Here is a 16,528-nt window from a genome sequence, read left to right as displayed (position 1 = left end):
AACAAAAAAGAGCAAATCAAAGAATCACATTGTAAGGGAAGATCATTTGCATGAGTAGGAGACTGATTCGAACAAAACTTCATCAAAGCAGTTGGGACGCAGAACTCTGCAACTCGAGTGGTCTTGTAAGATAATTAAACAACAATATTGTGTTGTAGGATCATTATTGGATTTACCTGTAGGATTGTTATTGGTTAAACTATAAATCCACGCCTTTTTTGATCTCATCTCGTGAATTAACCAAGAAACCCACACATAGGCAAGTACCTTAAAAAAAGAAGCTCTTCAAGTAAGGTTACAATATGGTCTTAAAGTTACCAATGTAACAATTTATCCCTTAATACTGTCAATAACGAACTAACTTAATGAACCAAAAGAGACCCATTCAGAAATCATTAGTAAGGGGTAAAAGTGTCATTGACATACCTGAGTGAAACCACTCATGTATCATCCTCTTAAACTTCCCCTGCAAAAGAGAGCAAAATAATTCTTTAGCTTAATTAAGACATTTAACCAAACACATAGAATGAATAACTTTCTTTACAGGTTTGTGCTTAGTATGTAGGAGATGAAAATAAAATTAATTACCTTCACCCATTAAATCCGAAAGAGTTGATAGAATCGACCCATTTTTCAATCTACAACATTGGTTTTGAGAGAAGGAGATGAAAATAAAATCAATTACCTTAACGCATTAATGAATTGATATATTGATGGGAGAAAAATAAAACTTCATTCATGGCCTACATTCAGAAATTCATGGACTTCGTGGCCTTCATCCAGATCAAAACATTGTTCGTGACCTTCATCCAGATTAGAGAACATAACCTATGAATACAACTCAAAATCATCTAGCAAAGAAATATTGTTTCAAAATCTACCTGCAAAATCAAAACCCTTCTTGATGACCCAATATCATTATATATGAAATTCCATTTTTTATGTCATTCTCGAAAAATAAACACAAAATAACGATAAATACAGAGACTGAGAGAAAGGATGGGAGGTAAAGAGGAGAAACAGAAGATCATATCAAGATCTGTATTTCATAAATCAATATTCATACAAAAAACCTAAATAAGCCCACCTGGAAACGTCAAGAGGGGGGAGACGGTGTCATGGCTGCATGAGACATTTCCTTGAATCCAGAGAAGAAGAATAAGGATTACCTTCAACCATTGATTGGATCGAGGGTTCCAGTGAGACGGGTATTAAACCGGATGTTTATGATAGAAGCCCTAGTCCACCGATTTCAATTTTACATAGGATCACATTCCTAATTTGCAAAGAAAAAATCATCGTGATTTCCAAAGAGATTAAATGGAATTCAAGAAATGTTGAATCCGAAAAATCAGGGATCGAAATACGAATTAGGGTAAAAAATTAGGAAGAGAATCAAGACCCTAGGATTTAATGGTCATGGGTAATTTCGGAATTTCAATTGCAAGATTTGAGCGGGAAAAAAGCTTAGGGTGGGCTAATAGAATGTCACCTGACAAAATTGTACTTATTTATTAGATTAGGGGATTCGTATATAATAGTTTATAATTCATGTATTAAATAGTTTATATATATATATATATATATATATATATATATATATATATACACTAGCCGTTTACCCACGCCAAGCGACGAGTGCGAATGATTTCTTTCAGCAATTATTTCAATTCGGAAAAATATATGAATGAACATCCAACTTTGACACAAAGGTAATGAAAAGGTAATCTCATAACAGTGAAATCTAATTTGCTTTGGAAAATAGTAACTTTTAACTTCGAAACTAACTCATGTTCTTTAAGTTGAGAAAAAAAAAGATATTGTGTTTTCAAGGACTATCATTAAATGAAAAATATAACCAAAAAATGTGATCTTATAGCCTAAAATAAAGTACAAAAATTTAAACTACATGTTGGGAAAGATATTGTATTGATCCGACTTCAAAAAAATTATTTATGATATTTTAAAAAAAATCACAGATTATGTCTTTTAGCCTCTTGGTACACTGTGAAATCCCCAGCCATGTAACTAACTGGTTCCCTTGAGTAAAGATCCATTGGAGCAAAATCATGTAACTATCCATCTCCAAAATTTAGAACTAATAAAATAAAATAAAACAAGCAAAATAGTTTCAAAAGTCAATAGAAAATGGGAAAAGATAAATTGATACCAGCTTGAGAGATTGAGTGTAGAGTTTCTACGAGACATTTTGTCAAACACTTAGAGTCCATGTTTTGTAAGCCTATAAAATAACTATAACCCATCTTTCTGAATTAACCTGGGAAGTGAAATAAATTTTCTAAAACTGCTCCTATAATACTAAATCTTCATCTAACATACCACAACAACCAAAAACAATAACCCATCCTTACAGCGAACCCAAAGTCCAAACCAGCCAACTTAATCTTACAAATACTACATGATCGAATTAATAGTCAATCAAAATTAATAGCCAATCAAAATTAAATAATAGAAATACTAAGTGATATGATTAATTAAAGTTTTAAAACCAAAAAACATCAAGCAAAATAAGCAAAATAATAATGTTGAACCAATAACTATCATGGTCTGCTCTTCCTTCGATGTCTGCAAAATAGAAATTAATGGAAATTGCAACCTCTTACAAAAAGATGAGTGATAACTTTCTTGTAATCGTCACTTATCATTGCTACCTCTATAAACAATCTTGGCTTCATCCCCAATAATAGAAACTCAGATCAATCAAAAAGCAAGATTAGGGACCCTAATATGACACCCAACTTTGAGAATAAAACAAAGTAGGTTGTTATTCAAGATATACTATTTATGTCCTCCATGAAGCATCTTTCACCACAACATTTGGATGGTGAAGCTTTGTGAGTTGAGAGAGTGTCAACTTCTAACCATAACTTTATTGTCCGGAGTAAAAGGAAAATAGAAACAATAATGAAAGAAAAATGGTAAGATTATAGATGCTTTTGATCAAATTGTAATAAATATCCTAGATAATCATATGGTATACCGACACAAATGTCCATTTTCCATTTTCCATGGTAAACTGTCACAAATATCATGAGTGGTCTTCAAATTAGTTAAGTATAGAAAAATAATACACAAATAGTGAATATACCTATTAATGTCATGAATGGTCCATGAGCTATTGAGGCAATACCTATTAATGTCCAAAACTCATATCACAACTATCTTTTGCATTAATCTAAAATCAACATCCAAATAATCCGTGAAAAAAAATTAAATACACATAAAAATCTCTAAAAATTAAAAACAGAGTGTGGTGCAAAAAAAATATAAAAAGGATGAAATAAACCAACAAAAAACATATATAAGAACAAAGTAGGAGGTTGGAGTGGTATAAAAGTCGAACTTGTGTGTTAAACCTCCTAAATACAGTTTACATATGCAAGGAAAGGTGTGACATCCCCAAAATCACGGCCAGAAAAGACCGATTTTGTTTATGCTTTATAAAAATCAGAGTACTTCATTTTATAAAAAGGTTGCGGAATTTGTTCCCAGAAAAACATGGTAAATACGTTATTAAAACATTTTCGAAGAAACGTATTTATTTCATTTTAAAATGTTTGGGATGTCATCGTTAATACCGAAACATAAGCATAAACAGACTTACAATGATTTACACTAGTGATCTACATCTCTTTTAAATCTCTCAGTGTAATGTCACTTCACTTCGTCACCTGTGATATACATAAACTGAGTGGGTCAGGTTGGGAAACCTGGTGAGTACATAGGGTTTTCAACCCACAATAATATAATTATTATGTTCAATCAAACAATCAACCCAATTACTCATCCCCATTATCTTCTTTACTCTTTAAGGATTTAACCTAAGAGTCATCTATCCTGCATTCGTTTATTCCGAAGTCCCTTACTTCCAGGGTTATGGGACTGGCACTAAATCCATAGCTGCCAATGTTCGTTCATAAAGCACTAATTCCATAGCTGTTATAGTCTATTCATCGGGTACTAAATCCATAGCTACCAGTCTTTATCTAATAGGTACTAAGTCCATAGCTACCAATGTTCAACAGGTACTAAGTCCATAGCTACCAATTCCTACAGGTACTAAATCCATAGCTACCAACGTCTAAAAGGTACTAAGTCCATAGCTACCGGTGTTTGTCCCATAGGCACTAAGTCTGTAGCTGCCAATGTATACTCACGTCATCTTCTATCTCTCATCATTCATCTACCCATCTCATACCCAACATTTTCGTATATATAAAATACATATACAGTTTAAGTCCTTTAAAACATGTATAAAACGTTCAACCAACATAGACAGCAAGTATTCAGATAATGTGCACATATAGCACGTAGTTTATATAAAATACTTCATATCTATGTGTAAGATGAAAGTAACTATGCACTCACTTGAGAAGGTGGTGACTCGGTACTCGGACAACGCTTCGTTTACTTTAAAATAATTTCCTTCGACGAAACCTAGTATTATTACCACTAGATTTTAGTCTAATATTTACCGTGACTAATTATTAGTCTTATTATTATTATTATTATTATATAAGCGTTTAAACAATACTTTCCAACCACTATGTACAGACAGGGCCAGACATAAAACACCGGAGGGCAGGACCATTTTGGCATATAGCACTTCTGAAATCCAACAACCCTATGCGGCCCTTTAAACCAGATTCCCCGTACCGCGAGTAGTTAAAAAGATATTATAACGACACTTATATAAGTCATAATAATAGCTCAAATATTTATTATAAATTTATAATAACAATACTAATTTTAAATATAAACTATATTTAAAATAGGGTAAGCATAACTTACTTACAAGGGGATTTTAGCTAGGAGTCGGGCTCTGTAGGGGCAGAACTTCATCGTTGAATCTTTCTAAGAAAGATTCGTGCAGCGCTTCAGCGCTCACCTTACTATACTAAAACTACAGAAAGAGAAGTCGAATCACGAGGGACCAAAATGCTCGGGGGATAAGGAGAGAAAGACTCTTGAATCAAGAGAATGGTGCAAGAAATATGAGAGCCCAAGCCTCTTATTTATAGTAATTGAATTTACAAAAACTACCCTTCATAATTACTTAATGACCTTATAGTTATATAAACAACTAAACACCCCTTTATAATACTATTTTAAATAGATTTAATGATATTTGCACTAAACTAATGTCGAAAGAACTCAACATTAGTCTTATAATGACCGCATCGTCGATACCTTTCTAATGATATATACATATGTATATATATATATATATATATATATATATATATATATATATATATATATGTACGTATATATGATTTATACTTTATTTTAATACGTAAATATGCTATTATAATTTGTAACTCGTTCATACGAACTCCGTTTTTGACGTTATTTATATCCACGCGTAGGTGGAGACGTACTCTACAACTTTCATTTAGACTCCGTCGGCTAATTTTGACTTTATTTTTAAAGTTATATTTTTAACAGGTCGGGACAGGATTGGTCCGTTAAAATCTCATAACTTCTTCATCCGATGTCCATTTTCGTCTGTCTTTTTATTGTTACGCTACTAATAATGAGATCTTCAATTCTCGTTTAGGTTGTGTCGGCTAAAAATCGCTCGATCTAATATTCGAATTTCGGACTGTACACTGCTAATCCGAAACTTCGAAAAATCGTAACTTCTTCATACGAAGTCAGATTTGGGCATTCTTTTTATCGAAGTTCTTAGTTTAACATATTCTACGACTTTCGTTTAGAGCGCTAAATCTAAATCTCGCTCTATCATAAATTTACTATTTACGCTTCCCGGCGCCGTGCCGGTTCCGACGCGAAACTTCGACGGGTCATAACTTCTTCGTTATAACTCGGATTTTGGCGTTCTTTATATGTACGGAAACCCTGTGACATATTCTACAACTTGGTTAAGATTATTTATTCTAAATAATCTTTTTGTCGAAAAGTCGTTTTCGACCCCTATTGCCTCTAAATTGACTAGCCCAGATCTGCAGGCGTTACAAAAGGATAAGATAGTCTATAAGTCAGATAGAAAAAAAAAAGTCTAATAACTACTTAAATCACATGAGTTTTAGTGAAAAGGTAAAAATCACACATCTATTTTTCTCACACACCTGCATCTGCTTAGAGATAATGTAATGTTATGCTAAAAACTGCATCTAACAACAAACAAAACAACAATTAAAAATTTTCACTTTTGGAGTAAACATTTGAAAATAACTTTGCCTCTTACAAATTTGTTCTAGCTTCTGAAGTTTAGTCATTGTGTTGAATTATATTTTCTCTTACAGTCTATACAGCTATACTAATGGTTATGGGAAACCACCACAACTCCATAACCACTCGTATACCAATCTTGAACAAAGAGCATTTTAAAAACTAACATAAAGAATTTAGAAATAAAGTGGTATTTGTGATTACAGAGAAGAAGACAAAATATAGCCTAGAAATCTACAAAATAATCAACGTGGTTATGAAAGATTGACATATTTTCTGGCCACATCTAGCTATCATACAGAGAAAGATGAATAATTGACATATTTTCTAGCAAAATCTACATATTACCTTTGAGAACATAAGTTATAATGTTGACCTCATTTAGCGACCCTCGTTTAGTGAAAACCCTAGTACATTAGTGACATGATTTGGTAGTAGGAGCCTCCAATTTTCCGAGCAACTTTTCTCTTTAACAACAAATGAAAGATTTATTGAAATGACATATTAGGCTCCCGAAAATAGAATAGATAGGCAACAACCGGAGGTCAATTTTACAGAGAGAAAAGAGATGGATTGTTGGCAAAAATCGGACTACCAATTCTTCAAGCTACACACCTGCATAAACACACAAATGTTTGAATCAAAAAAGGTAATAGAGAAATCATGGTAGAGAAACAGAAGACAGAAGATTTCGAGAGTGAGAGACGAAATTGGTCGTGGTGTTGGCTATGGTTTGTGGACGGTGGCGACAAGCATCTATATATTATTGCGGTATTAAAGGGAGTGGTAGAGGATGCTGGTGGTAATCGGGGATGTTGGTGGCGTTCCAGAATTGGATGTAAGTGGTGACTTGGTGATGCTGCTATATAAAGTGTATGTTTGACCGATTTCTTTGGCGTGCCAGGTCAAAAGCCGTGATATTTGCCAAAAAAATTGGGTAAACGAATGCATTCTTATCTTGACTAATTCAATTGTTGACCGTATAGGATTTATCTATTCTATTCTATAATGCATAAAGTTATTGTATATATTGCATAAAAGTTTGTACCTCTTAAAATTCAGCATTTGAGGCTAAATGCTTATTAAGGTGTGTGTGTATATATATATATATATATATATATATATATATATATATATATATATATATATATATAGATGGAAAAAGTGAATATATCCTTAAGGGTATATAAGCTTAGATACCCAAACTCACCATACTACGTCATTTTGTATCATATATACATTATAATTGCCTAATGTTCTTATAATTCGACTTCTAAATTGATTTACTTTCAAGATTTTTATAAATTTTACATTTATCTTCTTCTTATATAATTTTTATTTTCAACTAGCATATATATAGTTTAGTAGGTATTCGGCAAAAAGATATGATGTAAAAAGAAGATAACACTGAAATTTCGAAAATATTGAAAGTAAATAAAGTTAGGGGTTGAAATTTAAGAAACATTATAATGAATATATCACACAAAACGACGTACTATGGTGGTTTTGGGCACTCAATATTCATTATATCTTCAAAATTTAATATGCTTTAATTACTTTCTTAAAATAAGTAAAATGATTGGTCCATAATCAATCATACATACACACAATAGATAGTAGAAACATTTGAACCTAACTCTCTCTCTCTATCTCTCTCTCTCTCTCTCTCTCTCTCTATATATATATATATATATATATATATATATATATATATATATATATATATATATATAACAATTTAAAAAGATTAAATTTATAAGAAGAAAAGAACATTATAATTAATATTCATTATATCTTCAAAATTTAATATGCATTAATTACTTTTTAAAATAAGTAAAATGATTGGTCCAGAATCAATCATACATGCACACAATAGATAGTAGAAACATTTGAACCTAACTAACTATTTATCTATCTATCTATCTATCTATCTATATATATATATATATATATATATATATATATATATATATATATATATATATATATATATAAATCTAACAATTTAAAAAGATTAAATTTATAAGAAAAAAAAGAAAAATATTTAATTATTAAAATTGAAATGTTTATTTATCTTTTAAATTTAAACTAATAATTTAAATAAATAAACAGCTAAAATAATTTGAATCAATTTAGAAATTTAGAAATTATAAAAAAAATGCATTAATGAATTGGATATATATTTATTATTACATTTAAGTATTATATGAAATTTAATAAAATAGAAAAAAACACAAAATGACACATGAATATAATTTAATATAAATTTATCACAAATGACATGTGACATATTGTATAAAATGATGATAAGTGACAAATTGTATAAGAGGATGATAAGTGACAAATTTATTTTCATTTATTAGGGAGGATTTTTAGTTACTTATGGTTTGCTTTTGCATATATTTAATATTAAACTAGGCGAATGTTTGCGCGTTGCACATAAACACCTATATAGTTGAAGTCTTTACAAATATATGTTTTTATATAGCAATAACATTGTTAAATTTGATATAATAATTCGTATAATAAATTGATATAATATGTTGATTATTTTGAATTATATGATAATATATACATCTATTATAACTGCATAATCTCAATCGTTTGAATGACATCTACCCGCGAGTTACATATGAATAAAATTAAATATAATATATGGTTTAATGTTATTTATAGTTGTTGTTATTGTTAATTAATTTTTTAAAATTTATTTACTTGATGTTTTAATTTCTATCATTATAATTATTTAAAACATCAAACATTGTTTTTTTTTTATTTTATTTTAAAGGTAACAATATAATCATTTACATAGAGTTATTTTTAACTATTGTTATTGTAAGTTTATTTAAGCTACTTATTTGAAAACTTTTAACGATTATAAAAATATCTTTAATATATATTTTAGTTAAATTGAGATTACAATTTAGTTTTTGCATTTATCACTTTTAATTATTTACCAAAAAAAATTTGGTTTTTTAAGTAGAACCGGAATTTTTATTTAAGTTGATATTGTAATGTTATATTTAAAATAATAATTTAAGTATTATGCCCAAACTGTTGAAAAATTATAGCTTTAAACTGATAATAGTTTACATACGACAATATATTAAATCTAATAAATTCAGTGTAATATGTTAAAAGTACATAACTTTATAAGTAAAAGTTAAGATATTATTTTAAAATTGAAATTTAGTATATTTATGATTACACTTTAGGTTTGATATTCATTTAACCTGATTAACCAACTTATAATCATTATTAGAAAAACACTACAATTAATCACTTTTAACTATTTACAAAATATTTTTTTTGTGTTGTTTAAGTTAAAATAAAATTCATATTTAAGTTGACCCTATAATGTTATATTCAAATTAATAATTTATGTATTTTATACAAACTGTTCCAAAATAGTATCTTTGAAATGATAATGGATTACATCCAACAATATATTAAAACTAATAAATTAAACATAATATGTTAAAAGTTAAAAAAAAACATCACTTAATAAGTAGAAGTAAAGATATTATTTTAATATTGAAATTTAGTTTTTATATGATTACACTTTAGGTTTGATATTTATTTAACCGTATTAACCAACTTATAATTATTATTAGAAAGAAATTGAAAAGTCATGGGAGTTTCAAATGAATGTGGTGAAAGGAAAAAATGCATGAGAGTTTCAAATGAATGTGGTGAAAGGAAAAATACATGGGAGTTTCAAATAAATGTGGTGAAAGGAAAAAAAATGTTTCATTTATAATATAGTAGGATATGATTAGGTTTATATCCTAGAAACCACGATTGATAAAGAACTAATCAAATATTTGTAAAAAAATTATTAATTTAAAAATAAGTTTTGACAGTAAGTTTATAATTTTGTTTAAAAATTAACTTATACATTGTTATGAATATCAAATTTACCTTTTGTATGTTTAGATATTTTATAAAAGCATGAGTTTCTACAATGCAATATACATTTGAGTATAGTGAAAACAAAACACAATAAATCATAGATAAGATATTGATATATGAGAAATTAAACATTACAATAATGTAACACAGGCGCGTAGTATCTATGGGGCCAATAGGGGCAGTGCCCCCCCCCCCTTGATTTTTGGGTTAGAAGTAGGAATTATAGTTCAAAAAAAAATAGTCATAGGCCTGCTATTTTCAAACTTGGGATTTGGCCCCTCCCGATTCCTCACAGACTCTAATAGTCCGAATTTTCCAAACGACGACAATCAAGAAATCAAAATCGGTTCATCGCCAATTGCCTAATTCGCCATTCGTTGTGTCGCTCAAACGTTGTGTCACTGTCTTGCCTGTTGTCATTGTGTGACTGTCTAGTTGTCTCGCTTGTGTCGCTGTCTCGCCTGACACCTGGTCTCACTCTCGTCATCGCCAAGTCACCATTCACAGAAATCAGGTATAGAATCCCGAATCATGTTCTTTCTTTTCTAGTTCTCTTGCTCTTTCTTTTGATTGTTGATTGTTGTGTGCACTGTTGCTTCTGTTTGTTGTTTCTGAGTTTCTCTAATTCTCTCGATCTTTTTTTTTCTGATTCTCTTGGTCCAAACTCCAAATTAGGAATTAGAGTTTCTTTTTTAACTTGGTCGTCATTTGCCAATTAATAACCTTTTCTAAATTAGCTAGCTACATTGTAATAAATAAGCATAATGATATGTCTAAATCTTGAAAGTTTTGGATTAAATTAATCGTTGAAAATTATGATTTAATGTAAGCTCTAGGACACCAAACAGGAACAGAAAAAATTGATTTGGTTATGCTTCAAACAAAACTGAAAACAAAGATATATTTGGTTATTATTTATGTTTTCACTTAATCGCTTTTGATTTTAGTTCAATTTTTTCACTTTTCAGTTTTCACACATTGTTAATTGTTAAATGAGTTATTGGTTATTGTTCTAATTTTAATTTTGATTGAATAATTGTTCCTTCATTTTGATTTTTCTAGATACAATCATCGAAAAGATGAAAACCTTAGATTATTTTTACAAAAGAAAGGTAGATGATAAAGAAACTAATCATGAAAGTAAAGAGAGTAAACGTCACAAAGCTTCAACAAGTGAGCCACAACCGCAAGAAACGGAAAATAAACAATAGTATGAGCCACAACCGCAAGGAAAGGAAAATCTACAAGAAAATGAGACACAACCACAAGAAAAGGAAAATCCTAATGAAGTTGATTTGAAGAATCTAGAAAGAGATCCCGCTAAATGAAAGCAAATGTGGGATTATCCGGTTAATTTAAGGGAACAAGTGAGACGAGCTTATATGAATTTAGGATATTCCCAAATACGTCTTAAGGAGTATCAAGCTAAAGGTTCAATGAAACATAAGGATGAGCAAAGGAACCGACCCGACTGGAATCAGACCCAAACCGGGAACCGAAGTCGGCCAAAATTAAGACTGAACCGGACCACCGGTTCTACAGGTTCCCGATTCCTACCGGTTCTTGCTGTGTCTTTAATGTTGGAACCGGTAATCGAGAAATAGCAACATACGGTTCCGATTTTTTCTGGTTCTACCGGTTTTTGTCAGTTCTACCGGTTCCGATTCCTATCGGTTCCCGGTTCCAAAAATCCACAAAAATATCGTCTCTGTCCCGGCCAGACTCATTCCATCGGGTTCCGGCTCCGGTTCTGGTTCCAGTACCGGTTCCCCGGTCCAAATGCTCATCCCTAATGAAACATCCTCGTAGATTCCAATATTCTTGGTTCAACATTTTCCCTAATTGGCTAGAGTATATATAATTTCCCATTGATATAAAGTATAAAGGTCAAAGCTGACATCTGTTATGGGCTCGTTGCAAACTGTTAAGATACATCAATCACGCACATGTAACCTATGTGATTAGTTGTTTGTTTCATCTATTTTTCAACTAAAATTTATAATTATAACCTAAACCTTTTTTAAATAAAAAATAAAAATAACAAAATTAGAATTTTGTTACAAAAAAGAAGAATTACTGATTACCTTAACCCTTCCATCCAACTAGGAAAGGGTTCTTAATTTATATGTGCTAGTGATGATGGTTGGACGAAGAATGACCAAATGCATATCTCCTTTCAAATGTGTAGCACCTAGTTCCTGGTACGTATTTTTATTTAAGTATTTTGCATTTTGCCCTGAGACTCGGCGAGTTGAAGGGCCAACTCGTCGAGTAGGAGCGGGATGGGACGTGGGACTTAAGTATTGGACTCGTCGGGTCGGCGTCTAGACTCGACGAGTAGACTTTGACTGGACAAAACCCTAATTTAAGGGCTTGCACTCTATTTAATCATCTCATTCCGCCCACATTCATCCCTATTGCTTCTAGAAACGCTTCATAGCGAACCCTAACTGTGTGTGTGGAGAGATTGAAGAGCTTTTGAGTGATCTTGGTGTTTTGTGGTGTCAAGGAAGAAGGGAAAAGCTTATAGGATCGAATGAGGACCAGAGGAGTTTGAGTTGGTGCTTCCTTTGCAGCTTCCAGAAGGTATAAAGTCTATACCTTGCTTGTTCATTTGTTAGATCCCTTTTCAGGGAGATTTAGGGTTTTTATAAGCCATATGTGGAAACCAACCATGATTGCAAGCATGGTTGGGGGTCAAACTTCGGATCTAGGACCTTTGAGGGGTCACAAGGCAGGAAAGGGTTGCTTTTGCACCCATGGAAGGCTCCATGCAACCTAAGAGCTTCTTTGGAACCTTTTTGGAGCTCAAAGTCCCATGCATGCACGTAAAGTTTGTAACTTTACGTGCTAGATAGATTGTAGGAGCCTAGATCTATCTTCTGGACAAGTGTTGTACATCAGAAACCGAGAAATGAGACTTGGACAACCTCGACTCGGCGAGTTGTTCTTTGTACTCGGCAAGTCCAAGGTTTGACTCCCTTTTTTCTGTTTGGGTTCGAAGGAACCTAGTTGAGTGTTAGAGGGTGCAAAGGAGTGACCTAAAGTATTGGACTTAGCCTTAGACCAGGAGTTCATGGGACTCGACGAGTGCTATAACAGACTCGGAGAGTCCAAGGCAATTTCCTAATAGTTGAAGATGAACTCGACGAGTTGTTCATACAACTCGACGAGTCAAGGACAGGACTTGTTTATCAGATGAAGGTGAACTCGACGAGTTGTTCATACAACTCGTCGAGTTAGATGAAGGTTCATTCGATGTTCATATAGAAGGGGAACTCGTCGAGTCGTGGCTAAACTCGACGAGTAGAGTCGTGGATAAGGACGGGTAAAGGGTTAGGGACTCGACGAGTTGACGACCCAACTCGACGAGTCGGGTCAACTGGAAGTTGACTTTGACTTGGACTTGGTTAGGGGTAAAATAGTCATTTTACCCGAAGAGTAGATATTAGATTCTGACTAAGTGTTTTGTGGGGATTATAGCCGGAGGATTTCCGGAGCAGCAACAGACAGAGGTTTCCCGCACAGATTATCAGCAACTACTAGTACGAGGTGAGTTACCATCCAGTAGCGGTGGGTCTATGGCCACAATGTCGGCCCACTAGTAGGAGTTGTATGTTAGATGATTGTCTTTGTGATATAATCTAGGTTTGCTACTACCTGATATGTTATATGCTAGCATGATATGTTATATGTGATAGTAGTAAAGTTCAGTTGTTAGGACCGAAGGGTAGGTCAGACACCCCAAATATGTCTGACAGTATGTGATGTTATGTTTATATGCTGGCATGATATGTTATATGTGATAGTGGTAATAGGAGGGGAATACTCCCCAAGTTCGGTTGTTAGGACCGAAGGGTAGTTCGGACACCCCAGATACGTCTGATAGTATGTGTATGTTATGATATATGCGATAGTAACAGTAGGGTGTGGAATAGTCCCCGAGGGTCGGTTGTTAGGACTGACGGGTAGGTCAGCACCCCATAATGGCTTGACACGGGTAGATCGGCACCCTAGAATGGTCGTACCGGGTAGGTCAGCACCCCATAGTGGTCGTACCGGGTAGGTCGGGCACCCTAGAATTGCTCGACATTATGTATGCTATGTGATCGTATGGTATGTGGTACGATGGGGGAACTCACTAAGCTTCGTGCTTACAGTTTACAGTTTTGGTTTCAGGTACCTCTTCAGCGAAGGGGAAAAAGCTGGCGCGGTAGCAGCACATCATACACACACGCATTGATTCTCCACACTTGAGATATTCTGGGATTGTACTCTGACATGTTGCTATTATATGATTTGGGTTTTCAGACATGATACATTGATTTACAAAATGATATATTGTTATGTAGTTTTCTTATGAATGTATTTATAATCAGTTAATTAAAGAGTAAATTACTGAAATCGTCCCTGTGGTTTAGTCAAAATTGCACGTTTGGTCCCTAACTTTTTTTTGCACTCGGATCGTCCCTGTGGTTTGTTTTTGTTGCATTTTTCGTCCCTGTGGTTTGATTTTGTTGCATTTTTCGTCCCTTACATACATAAAGTTAGGGACCAAACATGCATTTTTTACCAGACCATAGGGACGAAAAACGCAACAAAATCAAACTACAGGGACGATCCAAGTGCAAAAAAAAGTTAGGGACCAAACGTGCAATTTTGACCAAATCACAGGGACGATTTCAGTAATTCACTCTTAATTAAAATGAACTTTTTGGACTCGGAAGCATGTTAGTTTTTCAGCTTGCCCTACCCTGGATTCCATGATTGTCAGGGCAAGGGAAAGGGAGATTGATCTGGAGCACATCCGAAGAGGAAGGTAGAGGAGGGGCAGGTGACTGGGGCTTCGGGGAAGAAGACTAAGGGATCAGATGGTAGGACAAAAGGCTAGTCAGGACAGGGCCACTGCAGGAAATGCGGCAGGTCGCACGAGGGAGCATGTAGGTTGGGATCGTCGGGCTGCTACAAGTGCGGCAAAACGGGGCACTTCAGCAGGGATTGTACCGCCCATGTACCCACTATTCATACATCCGAGTTGTTGTGTTTTCACTGCAACCAGAGGGGACATAAGAAGGGCAATTGCCCCCAGTTGACAGCAGCAGCGCCAGTGAAGGCGTCAGCTCCAGCGACCCTACGGATTACTGATTGCCGACATGGCAAGGCAAAAGGCTCTAGTGGTGACGGGTATGATTCTTCCCCCTCTGATCTATTTATATGATGTTTATGATATTGATATATGCTCTGTATAAACATGTTTAGTGTCGTTCCATCTGAATGGTATTCCAGTGCAGGTGTTGTTTGATTCGGGTGCCACTCGATCTTTTATTTCTCTTGCGCTCAACAAGAGGTTTCCTGAGTCTTCGGGCATGTTGGATTGCCCTTTAGAGGTAGAGATTGCCGATGATCGATCGGTGCAAGCATCAACAGTATTCCGAGATCGTGTGCTGAGATTATTCAAGGAGTGCTACCTGGTAGATTTGGTTCCCATACCTTTGCGGGGGAGCAAGGTTATTATCAGCATGGATTGGCTAAGCCCGAATGGGGTGGTGATCGACTGCGCGCAACAGTTGGTGTGGATCAAGACCCCAAGTGGGGGAGAGCTGGTAATTCAGGGCGAGAGGCCACAACAAGGACCAACTTTATGTTCGGCAGCGAGGGCTAGGCGTTACCTTCAGCAAGGTTGTGTAGGATATGTCGCCTATGTCATGGATACCCAGGAGGCGGGTAAGGCGACAGTGAGTGATGTTTCGGTGGTGCGAGACTACTTAGATGTGTTCCCAGAGGAGCTTCCTGGGATACCTTCGGAGCGACAGGTGGAGTTCAAGATCGACCTAGTCCCTGGTGCGGCTTTGATAGCCAAGACACCATATCGGTTGGCTCCTCCCGAGATGTAGGAGTTGTCTACGCAGCTGCAGGAGCTGCTAGACAAAGGATTTATCAGGCCGAGTAGTTCGCCTTGGGGAGCCCCGATCCTGTTTGTTAAGAAGAAGGACGGGTCACATCGCATGTGCATAGATTATCAGGAGCTAAACAAGGTAACGGTGAAGAACCGTTACCCACTTTCGAGGATTGATGACCTCTTTGACCAGCTTCAGGGAGCATCTTGGTTCTCCAAGATTGATCTGCGTTTAGGATATCATCATATGAGGGTCAGAGAGGAGGATGTACAGAAGACTGCGTTCCGGACGCGCTATGGCCCCTATGAGTTCGTGGTGATGCCTTTCAGGCTCACCAATGCTCCTGCCGTGTTCATGGATCTCATGAACCGCGGGTGCAGACCGATGCTGGATCGGTATGTGATAGTTTTCATCGATGATATCTTGGTTTACTCCAAGACACAGGAGGAGCACGAGGAGCATCTGTGAGAGGTTCTGGAGACTTTGAGAAGGGAGAACTTGTA

Source organism: Lactuca sativa, chromosome 2 (assembly GCF_002870075.4).
Source record: "Lactuca sativa cultivar Salinas chromosome 2, Lsat_Salinas_v11, whole genome shotgun sequence".
NCBI classification, from domain to species: domain Eukaryota; kingdom Viridiplantae; phylum Streptophyta; class Magnoliopsida; order Asterales; family Asteraceae; genus Lactuca; species Lactuca sativa.
Note: the sequence above shows the minus strand (reverse complement) of the source record.